Consider the following 12,058-nt stretch of genomic DNA (forward strand, 5'->3'; position numbering starts at 1 on the left):
CCCCTGCTAGTCAAACCAACGTAGTTTAAAATCTTGAAGAGAAAGAAAAGGGATAATTTGTTTTGAAAGTAGCAATTTTAAACCTGCAATTCTTAAAGTTTAAGAATATTTTAATCTATGGTAATTTAAGTCTTTTAGACCAGCTTTGAACATAGAGCGGGACATTTTTTATTTTAAAGTAGCCCAGGCTGGAAGCTTATGGCTGCCCGTTTTGACATTTATTAGCTTGACTGAATATGTAATCCAGATGTCTCAAATGCATTTCTTCCTAGTCAAAATGAACACTTCAGATATCTAAAATAACATTCTTCCTATCTAAAATAAACATTTTAGATGTCTGAAATGTAATTCTTACAAGTACATATGACGTCACGTTTCCCATTCATGTGTATTGGGCTTTTACTTGCAGATATCTAAAATAATATTCTTTCTATCTAAAATAAACTTTCTTCCTATCTAAAAATGAATCCTGATGAGGATGAATTCTAATTTCAGATCTCCATAATAGAATTACTGCTAGTCATAATTACTATTTCTATATGAGTTTATATTTCTAGATGTGTTTTTATATTTTAGATGTCAAGAATTGTATTTCTGGATATCTAGAATATTATATTCATTTTTGATATCTGAAATAGTAAATATGACTAGCAGTAACTCAATTATTTAGATGTGAAATTAGAGTTCATCCTTGTCAGAATTCAGTTTTTTTATAGAAAGATTGTTTATTATAAATAGGAAGAATGTTATTTTAGGTATCTGAAATGTTCATTTTGACTAAGAAGAAATACCTTTGAGACATCTGAAATATATATTCAGTCAAGCTAATAAATATCAAAAGGGCCAGTTAAATTTGTAAAGATTTCTAGGTATTTGAAAGTTTATTCTTACTAGTATAATTATATTTTTGGAATCCTGAAATTTGATTTGTGCTGGCAAAAAATTGAAATCTAAATTTTTTTCTTAGAATAAGTGCATTGTCCTTGAACTGAGGAGGTAAGTTAGACACTTTGCCAGTGGAACAAAATAATTTACCTTAAAAATAAGGGGAAAATGCATATCAAGTGCATATTATGTAATTTTCTTATTCTAATAGTAAAACTACTAATTCCATCTGCAAATTATCTTATTTACCTACTCAAATTAGGGTAAACACAATCACTTCAAGAAATTTTTACTTATTTCTAGATCGTTTTTGCAGTGTATATGTACATTTCTGGCTAGTAGGAATGTATTTTTGACCAGGAAGAATCTTATTTTAGAGATCAACAACTGGAACAATAGAGAGGACAGCGCTTCTAATAAATGTCAAACGGCCTGCCATAGCGGGCTTGTAGACATGTTAGATTGGATGGAAATAATGAAGCTCAAGTTTGAAGTCTTGTTACAGATTTGGAATAGATTTTAGATCTGAAAAATGAATAAGTTGTTGCACAGTTCCGGCTGTATATTTGGGTTTGTTGTCTTGCTAAAAAATAATCAAGTCTTTTGCATACTCAAAAAGAAGTTCTTCCAGTTTTGCTCTCTCATTTCTTTATTCACTCAGACCAGTCTGCCTGTCCCTGCTAAATTGTACATAGTCTCACAGCACTATGCTGTCACTATCGCTGTAAGATAATCTTTCCTCCACATATAGATTTTGCATGGTAAACAAAAATGTTTGACTAATTTCAAATTATATTTCTCCTACAAGGATTTTTGTTTGCAATACAAGATTTATGGCATTCTTTTAACAGTAACTTTTGTCTTACTACTCCCAGACTTATTGTCCTGTCAACAAAGTGGTGCATTTCTGCAGATCTTTACTGTGCTTATAAAAGCTCTTAAATTATACCTAAGGAACCCTATGTTTTTTATACCAGCCTTTTGTAAATAATGAATTCTGAGACTTCCTAGGATGTATTTTCTTCATCCTACTTGACCTCTGTTAGATCAGCCATCCATTGGTTATGCACAGAGATTTCTAAAACTCTTCTACTGCGGACCTGTTCCTCTCACTTTTTGTTCTGTATTATGGCATGTATTACTATTAAATTGGCCACATGTGGTTCAAAATGAAAGCACTGACTTTTAGCTTTTTTCAACAAAATTCCTTCTGAACAGAAATAAAAAGTAACCTAGAATGGCTAGAGCTATGGGAATAATTTATAGCTATGCCAGCAAATAAAAGAAAATATTAATGGGAGATGAAATACATTTTTAATCACTGAAAACTCAAGTAATACTTCTGTCACCCAACTCAGTGCTGCTAGACAAGTACTGAGAAGTATTGAGATCCCACATAGACAATGGATAGGTGGAATAAATCAGAACAGCCCATGTTTATTCCCATTAAAAGGTCTAAAATCACACCCAGTTTTATTATTAAGCATTTGAAGAGGTCTCAGGATTAGCAGGCATCCAATACCCCTAATATCTCAAAAGGCGACCTATAACAGGCTCTTCTTGCTATGACATGGGAATTCAAGGCTTATAAGTTTAAAATTCAATATGTGATGTTTAACAAAAAAGATGCCTGATCAATTAGAAAAACACTAATTCCACACAAAAGTTTAGCAGACAGAATGTAGACAAATAGCAGGACTTCTTGAGTAATGTTTTATTTTTTGGAGGGTTTAGTCTAGAGCTTAATTATTTAGATGAATAAAACAGGGAGCATGTTAGGCATAAACCAAATAAGGCATACTGAAAAATATCCTTAAACAAATGGAAATGTATAGGGCTATAAATGTCATGGATCGGGGATGCTGCACAGCAGCAAGACCCGGCTAGCTTGCCACTATAGAATCTATCATGCATTCTACCTTGTTAATAATGAAGAAGAACTGGAGCTTACAACACTACAATGACTAACAACATACAAGTAAATCAGCCAAGGTTTGGCAGTTTAGAAGTGGGGCAAACTGCACAAACGCAGTGTCAGGGGGTAGTAGATGGAAGCAAGAAGCGTCTCTCTAAAGCAATAATAGTTAAAGGGAAGAAGACACTGACAATTCCATCTTGATTTCTTCCAAAAGCTGAATTGGCCGAAGGATTTTGTGAATCTGTTCTACAGGACTGAAAATCTCATCTGAACTGTGTAACAAAGAACTGGAATAGTTGTCAAAAGGGAGGGAGAGTAGTGCACAGTTGGAATGTTCCAGCTGGGATTCCCGGTGACTGGACAGGAAGTTTGAGAAGTTCTGACAGGAAACTTGCTCTAATGGAGTGCCAGCACTGGGTGGAGGGGTGGCGGGAGAAAGGGAGAGAGGTTTCCTGTACCCCCCCACCCCAAAAACACAAACGAAGGCATACACACACTTCATGCTCGCCCCCCAACATGAACATGGTAGTGTGCCGCTTGCAGCAGGGTTGCAAACACATCTCATCAGGAATGCTATTAGTGGACGGTGGTTAGCCAAGAGAGTAAATCATGTACATCGGGTAGGATTGTGTCACAGGATGCAGATGTCACCACATGAAGTGAAACTTCCTGCCCATCAAAGTAGTCAGGGCCTGTTTAATGGACTCACCATCTGCAGCCCGCAACAGAAAGTGGCTAAGGCTTCATGGAAATACGGCCTGAAAGTCTAAGAGGGGGAGATGGTTGAGGGAAAGAGGAAAAGGCAAGTGATGGGGTAGTGGGTATTGTAGGCAGAGATGTGATGGAGAGATATGTGGATTGCAGGAAGAAAAATCTCGTTGTCTCTCCTGAGCTGAGTGGACAAAGTTTCCTATCAGCTCTGGAGTAGGGGAAATTGGCTGCCCTGGAAAAGAGAGGGCCACTCTCGCAGCCAATGGGAAGTGCCCCTGTCACTCTAATCAGCTCTGATAGAGAAAGTAGGAAGTGAGCATGAGAATGTGTCTGCTTTAACAGAGAGGAGCCTTGTTTCAACTGTCTTTGTGTGATCCAAGATGATACAAATACTGGAGTGGCGTTAGACCTTCATCTGCAGCTTATCCTCTGCACTGGAGGACGTGCATTAGCCACTTAGTGCGTGTTTTGGCAAAACATGCTCTGAGAGGCATGACCATCAATGCTTTGATGGAGCGCCATGTGGCAGAGATCAGTGGGTCTTAGTGGGAGCTGTGGACAGTTGTACAGAAGGGCAGCTAGGGGAGAGGATTAATGTCTCATCAATACAAATCCAGACAGAGAGAGTGGTTGACATAAGTATGCACATTGATAGAGACACTGGCTTTGAGGTGAAAGTGCATGGAATATCCACATAGGAGGAAAAGAGACTTGTGGTTCACCCATCTTTCTTTTTGACCTCCCCACCCCCACATGCCCACCTACTCGATGCCAAACAAGAATGCGTCTCTCTGCACCCACAAACCCAATCCTCCGTTTGAAGTCCCATCTCCACCTCTGTGCTCACCGGGGCTGTCCTTTCCCCTTCCTCTTGCCTGTCGGACTGTCTCATCTGTCAGCCCCCGCTCCTCCCCTCCTCCTGCAGCTGTTCCAAGGGCCACAGACGCCTTCATTGTCCTACTCTTCCTCGCCCTCGCGCTTCTGCACCCGGCCGCATCACACCTGCCACCTGCACAAGACCGCCAAGCCACAGAGGCTTTCATCCACCCCTCAGACTCGCCCTTGAGATCCTCTCACCCCCCTTGTCCAGGCACCCTGTCACTAAGGAATGGCCGGTTGCAGAAGGCCCTGGAGGGGTTGGGACACACAGGGCTGCTGTTGTGAAGGTGTGTGTTTGAACATAGCCAGAGGGAATCGGTGCAGGTGAGGAGTTTTATTGTCTTCAGATATACTTTGGATTTCTTCTTTTCCATGAGATACATTTGTGGTGGAGGGGCATGATTGGGAATAAATGAATTATGTTATGAAGAATGCAGACCTAAGACTTGGTGCATAATAACATGCTGACAGTAAGGGTGGTGGCTCTGTCTTAGTGATTTATGAGAGTGTGCTGTGAAGGGTCTTCTGAGCAGGATATTGTTCCCTGACTGGTGACTTCTGCCTCTTTCTTTGTGTGTATCTGTGTGTGACTGTGTGTGTCTGCTACAGAGCAAGAAAGATTAAGAGGAAGAGCGTCGCAGGTGAGCCCTGAATGTAATCAATCACTGCTGCGTCACTGGGCTCAGAACTTATAGGGTGCACATTGACCTGATGTCTAGTTTTAACTCTGCCATATTTCCTTTTCATTTTGGATATTAAGGATTTGCGGCCAATAAAGACTCAACGCAGTCTGCATCTACACCATTTTATCAGGAGAGGAAGATAATAATCGAGCCCGTGCCTGAGGGGGATGAGGAGTAGCTCAACCACATGGCCCAACCAGTCCAACACGCCCTGTGGAAACCCCAGCATCCACCTCAAGACTCGCACACACGCTCGGTTTGCCACATCAGGATACAGTGCTGCACACAAATTCCGGTTTAAACTGTATTCTGCTCAGTTTCCAGCAACAGATAAACCGCAGCGCCTGTGAGACCGGTAATCATATCCTGGGCTAGAACTGAAAGGACTGCAAGGCCTCCAATCAGCCACAACATGACAGTGGCCTGACAGGGATGCAGGAGCCATCTGAGATGGCTTCAGCTAAATAACACAACCCTGAGGGACCCCACATTTAGCTGTGCTTCTTTATGGAGCGGGTACAGTGGTTTGGAAAAATATTTAAACTCTTTGTCTTTTATTCTCCCCCATATACCAAAAAAAGAAATCCTAAATGACCATTTGTTCTCAGAATTCACCTAATTTGTGAAAATAATGTAATTATAGGTAAATTAATATTAGTATTATGATGGTGAGAATGTTTAAGAGAAGTTTAAAGCAGGGTTTGTTTGTAAAAAATTATCTGCCAAGATTTAAATATCTTACAGAGCTCAAGCCATCTGAAAATGAAAGTGAATATAGCACAACTGCAAACAAACCCACACTTTACCATCCATGAAAAAACAGACAAGAGCTCTGTGGTAACTGTAGAGGAGTTGTACAGATCGACCACTAAGGTAGTAAAATCTGTTGCTAGAACCACTTAAAGTCATCCTCTACTCTAAATTAGTCTTTAAAAGTTTATGGAAAGCAGGAATCCATCATGGGACCCAAAAGAGTTTGCCACAAGGTATGTAAGGAAAGAGGGCGCTACAGTCGGATGAGACCAGACTTGAACTTTTAAAGAAAGCTTAATATTGCAAACAATCTATGATTTTTCATCACCCTGAAAATAACACTACCCTTGTGAATATTGTTGTATTAGCTTGAGGTTGTGGGGATGTTTTTTTTTTTCTTCAGCAGGGACAGTTATGCATGGATACGTTGATGCAAAGATAGCCAGAACTGAATACAGGGTTTTTCTTGAAGCAGAAGCGTTCGTCATCAGGGTAGAGGTCTGACTTTAAAAGGTTGACCAAAACTGCAATAGAATAGTTTTCATCCATTTTCGTTCCTTTATCCGTAAGTAAGAAACGTCAAAGTTTCACTGTTTAGACATAATTGTAATCGATCCGTGGCAAGAGTTGACCATCGATTTGCAGACTCCCTCTATGCAGTCATACTAAGGTATTTTTTCCCACAGGTGTAAAAGAACCCCCAAACATATGCTGCTGTAACTGTAGCAAAAGGTGGTTCTCAAAAGCATTAAACCCCTTTAGTTTCCCTTTAGTTTGGCCATACTCTTTCCATTTTCTAATGTTATTTTGGGAAGTCATCCCACATGTAGTACTTTCTTGTGTTTGGCTTATGCAAGGGAGATTTGTGAAGTTTAAAGACCACTGGTACTTTGTAATTTAATTTATAATTGATTATGGACCAGAAATACTTTGGTGAATCTGGTCCTGTGCATGTGAGGATCTTGTGTGCTTGCATCAATCTTTCTGTGCGTCTGTGAATTTTGTCCTTTGTGTGTGTGGATTTTTTTGTGCTTGTGTGAATGGTGCTGTGCATGTGTGGATCTTGTCTTGTGCATGTATGAATCACATATGTGTATTTGTGAGAATTGAGACTGATCAAACTCCATACAACCCAACCACACACACACACCCACTCCTCCTTCCTTCACCCTCTCTCTGCCTCCCTCCAGCAGCTTCAGCGTGTGCTCCCTTGAGCTGTGGAACTCCAGTTGCGCTAATGATTGTCTCATAAAAGGAAGCTTTTAGGAGTTAGTTCAAAATACGAAAAGAAAGAGGGAGAAGGAGAAAGATCTTGCCACCAATAAAGGCAGCTTCTCCAAGTAGCTAAATGACGGCAGGTAAATTAACTATAGTAGCCTGAGCTTCTGTGTGCAGGCTGGTACATATGACAAAGACTTAGATTTAGACAACTTTTATTGTCATTTATTATACACGGAGTGTATGCAAAATGAGATTTAATTTTGTATAGCTCTCATGACATTTCCCATTTCTTAAAGTCTAGCAGTGATCAAATGTAAACAGTGTGGGAGACAAAAACATGGTTCAAAATAATGCATTGATATGGAAATTAATAGCATTAAATATATATGTGGTGCAAATATGCAGTGTTTTGGTTTGGTGTTGTCAGTTTGATGGAGAGTGTGTGACATGATTTAGAGTTTTCTCAACAGTTCAGCTGTCTTATGGGAGTGAAGAAGAAACTGTTCTAGAATCTGCTGGACCTGCATCGGATGCTTCGAAGCCTCTTCCCAGAGGGCAGCAGGGAGAACAGTCATCGTTGATGTTACGGGCTCGGGACATGTAGCACTGGGATGAAATGTCTTTAATGGAGGGAAGAGGAGCCCTGATGATCTTCCCTACTGTTCTCACTACTCTCCTCACCTTCTTCCAGTCTGCAGCACTGCCTCCACAGCACACAGTGAGACACCTGGTCAGAAAGCTCTATGTGGTGCTTCTGTAGAAGGTGGTGAGGATGGGTGGGGACAGGTGGGCTCTGCTCATCCTTTGCAGGAAGTACATGCGCTTTTGTGCCCTTTTGCCAAGTGAGGTGTTGTTTACAGTCCAGGTGAGGGTGGCTGTTATGTGCACCCCCAGGAATTTAGTGCTGTTGACCACCTCTAGAGCTGAGCTGTTGATGAGCAGTGGAGCATGTTTTGACTGATTTTTCCTGAAGTCAACGTCAATCTCCTTTGTTTTCTCCACATTCAGGATCAGGATCAGGCTGTTGTCTTATTAAAGGTGGCTTAAAAACGTAGGTTACTGTAGTCTTGCAATTGTGCACTAAGTAAGGGCACACATTATTAAAATATAATGGATCATGTACTTAAAATATAATGGAGCATGCCAAAAAGTATGAAGAAAGTTGTTTGTGTTCTTTTTTAACAGGCAATTAACAAATTAACTAGACCCTGAATCATTAAATAGATCAAATTTAGGAGTGATGGATGAAATATAGGGGGAATTTTCTGCTCGAGAAATAGCATAATTTATATAATTGTTTGGTTCCTGATTGTTTTTTTTTTCTTCTTCTGATTTTTAATTTTGAATCATTGACAATTGTTACATATATTATTTTAAGTCCAATAAAGCATCTTTAATAACTTCTGAGAAGTCTCTAGAGAGATTTAATTTTCCTCTTTAACTTAATTTTATAATATAAGGAGGAGGCTTTAATTATATTTTTAAAAAGTGTTCTTTAAGTATAATTTACAAGGCAGAGTTTAGTGTCCAGTAATAGATTTAGTGTCCAATCCATTAACTTATAGTTTGAATAAAATGTCATATGCTTATATGTGGTTTACTGCTTTAGATTTGAAACCATATAGGTCCACCTTTAAACCATACAAGTTCAACCTTTCATTTGTTTTGTTATGTGGTATTGCTGTGATATATGTAACTTATAAGCCTGGAAATATGTCTGAAATGTATCAGTTATTTCCACATAGGACCATAACGCATTTCATAATGTATTTCATCCTTCTGATACTGATCAGAATGTATTTAAGACTGCTATATTTAACAATGTTCATGTTGTTCAGATGTGATGATGGAGGTAAGTGATAAACAGGGAAAGGCAACAGGTTGGTCTATACCGAGTGGAATTGTAGGAAGAGCCATTAAATGCCAAATTAAGCCTCAATATTTGCTATTTGGAAAACAGCAAAATGTGTCATCTAATAATGCTTGTTTGACAATATTACTTAGTGGTGAAGAACAGACAGAAAGATGTTAGTTGGGGGGTTGTCTGTGTACCCCTCAGAAAGTATGTAGTTGATCCCCTGATAAAATTATATAAAACACTGATCTAGCCTCAAACCGGAACTGTCGCTAGCAATGGAAGTCAAAATTTGATCATCTTATTGCACCTTGCAATTGGTTGCAATTGGCAAGAGTTTATTTTACAGTTCTTAAGCACCTTTCACTTAAAATGGATAATAGAGCAGAGAGGTCGTAAAATTCCCCTTATATAATCAAATCCAAAACTTGAAAGTTACGTCGTTATACTTCAAGTGAAATTAAACACAGTTGTGCCAATAAAGACCATGATGAAGCCTTATGGGCTACGTGACAAACTCTGGAGACTGGAGAGGTCCAGACAGAGTTTGTGAGTTAAAATTATTTGTTTATCAATTTTTGCTAGTTTTAAGTGTAATGGTTTCTGTCAAATACGTTGCTGGGTCTAACATATTTGCTTTTAAATGGATGTTTAAGGTCTTTAGTCCATATGTATTTTTATGCCTTGCGGTATTTAGCTCTCATGTTGACTCTAGCTAGCTAATTCAACCTGTGAGAAACCCACTGTTGACATCTTTGTGCCCTTTGCAGGCAAAGCCAGGTCTCTCACAGTATAGATCAGGTGTTTATATTAATAGCAATCCCTGGTGGTTGTGTTTTTATATTGCATCGCTAGTAGTCTGCTTGATGCTAAACTGGTACTTACCAATTATGCATTACACTCAATACAAGGAATCAGAGTAAGTTCAGAACAAAACCAACAAAGAAAAAAAGTTACAATAATAATACCAGATATATATTTCTTTATTAATATGGATGCCGTACAATAATGCAAAGGTAGCAAATCGCCTGTTGTGAGAGTTGCATAAAAACACATATTGATGAAAGTAAAAAGAGAAATGAGTGTCAGTGCGAATTACCAGGGTTTGGTTATCTGATGGGGAGTTCATCGATGTTGGGTTTTTTTTAATTTTCCCCATTGAGAGACAACAAATGTCATCTTTTCAACATTTTTCAGTAGTTGGAAAATGCTGTTGGTACTGGGCCACTGCCATCCAAGTATTTTTGACTTTGTTTAAACCACCTGCAGAGAGCAGAATAGCAATATTCAATATATGATACCATTTTTATGGTAGATAGTTACTAAGCTATTTGATAATGTATAAGTACAGCTAAGGTTTAAATTATTACCCCCTCCCCTATGACCAATAGTTGTTTGTTTTTCTCCAAAATTTCTGAAACAGATCAAGAAATTCTTAACCAAGACTATCCAAACATTGCATTTTACTTTGGTGCTTGGATTAAGTTAGTTTCCACCTGAAAACACAATTATTTCCAAATATCCCCAAACTAGCAGGGTCAAAATTACCAGCCCCCTTAAAAAGTGAAATTTTTTACTGAGCCAAAGCACAAAAATCTTTTGTCCAGTCAGGTTCTTTGACTGTGAAATGATCCCAGCTTGTAAATAATCAGTATGATGGTGGTCCTAAGGGTTTAAGACATCAAACCAGTCATGCTTGAGAAAGAATAATACCAAAAACAAAATAATTCAGTTGGGTCACGAAGCAGGAGAAGGATATACACAGTTATCACAGCTTCTCCTAGTGTCAAGAAGCTGAATATCACAATAACTTCAATGAGAGCCACACTGTCCTCAAAAAATCTAGCAGGGAAAGGAAGTTAAAGACTTTGGAAATAAAACTGGTAAGATATATGTTTAAAGAGCCTAGATTTTGCAAAACTCTAGTGAATGACAGTCAGGAACTTTAGTGTCAAAAAGACTAGTGTTTCTCTAGAGGCCTAAAAAAAGGACATCTTCAAGACAGGCTACAAACTGGATCCAGATTATGCATAGGAGTGTTCTTTGGTCGGGTGACACCAAATGAAAGCTTTTTTTGCCAAAGAGATGAGATGCGCAAATGTCAGGACAAAGAAGGGAGAGGTGCATTATAACCCAAAGAACACCATTCCCACAGTAGAACATGGTGGGGGAAGCATCATGCTGTGGAGATGTTTCATTTCCTCAGGCACCGGGAATCTCATTTATGTCACAGTATTCCTTAAGAAAGATAGATTTTAAATATTCTGAAAGAAGTTTTCGGTTTTCAGCTGCTTTTAATGAAGTTTACAGAAAAAATACTGGAGAATGTGTTTAAAAGATAGACCAACTGCCCTATGCTGCAAACGAGAGGGAGATGGCGTAGGAGAAGATTGCTGCTTGAGTTAATGTGTAAGTTATGTAGTTTGGTATGGCAGGACAATTTGACATTTATTAAAAGCGCTCTCCTCATTGTTGTAATTTTTTAAATTATATTTTTGCCAGCAGAAAGGGAATTTAAGAATATAAAAAAAAAATTATATCATAAGTTAAATTTTCTTAAATATGTGAACACATTTTAAGTGGCTGTCTCCACATTTATAAGCTTAAATGAATTTGTATTTAGTATATGTGAAATAAAAGTTTTGCTTGTCAAAATAATACACATTTTGACCAATAACAATAGAATCTGAAATTCCTGTTTTAAAGAAAGTTTATTGAATATGAACTATGTAATGTTTGAAACGGTTAATGTCGCTGCTAAAGATGCAATCAGCATCTCAGATCATCTTGAGCAGTAATATGTGTTGAGGTAATGTAATGCACATAATATATTTCTGTAGTTGACGTTAGGCCTAACCATTACATTAACATTAATACTATGGAAGGATTTTCACCTTCATGTGCTCCAGAGAGGTGTTTTATTTTATGTGTGTGTAGCCCAGCGCACCAATAGCCTTTGTGAAATCCTAGATCCACCTGTTCTAAAGCTGTTTTTTATTTTGTGATGTGTAGCCTAATATTTGTTTCCTGCAATATTGTAGACTCCCTTGTTTATGTAGATCTATCTTTTATGGCCACGTAAGGTTATAAAGAGGAGCATCTACTGCCAAATACTACGGAAGAGGATTAGGGCCCCTGAAAAAAAAAAAAAAA

Source organism: Cyprinodon variegatus, unplaced genomic scaffold (assembly GCF_000732505.1).
Source record: "Cyprinodon variegatus isolate N-32 unplaced genomic scaffold, C_variegatus-1.0 Scaffold340, whole genome shotgun sequence".
NCBI classification, from domain to species: domain Eukaryota; kingdom Metazoa; phylum Chordata; class Actinopteri; order Cyprinodontiformes; family Cyprinodontidae; genus Cyprinodon; species Cyprinodon variegatus.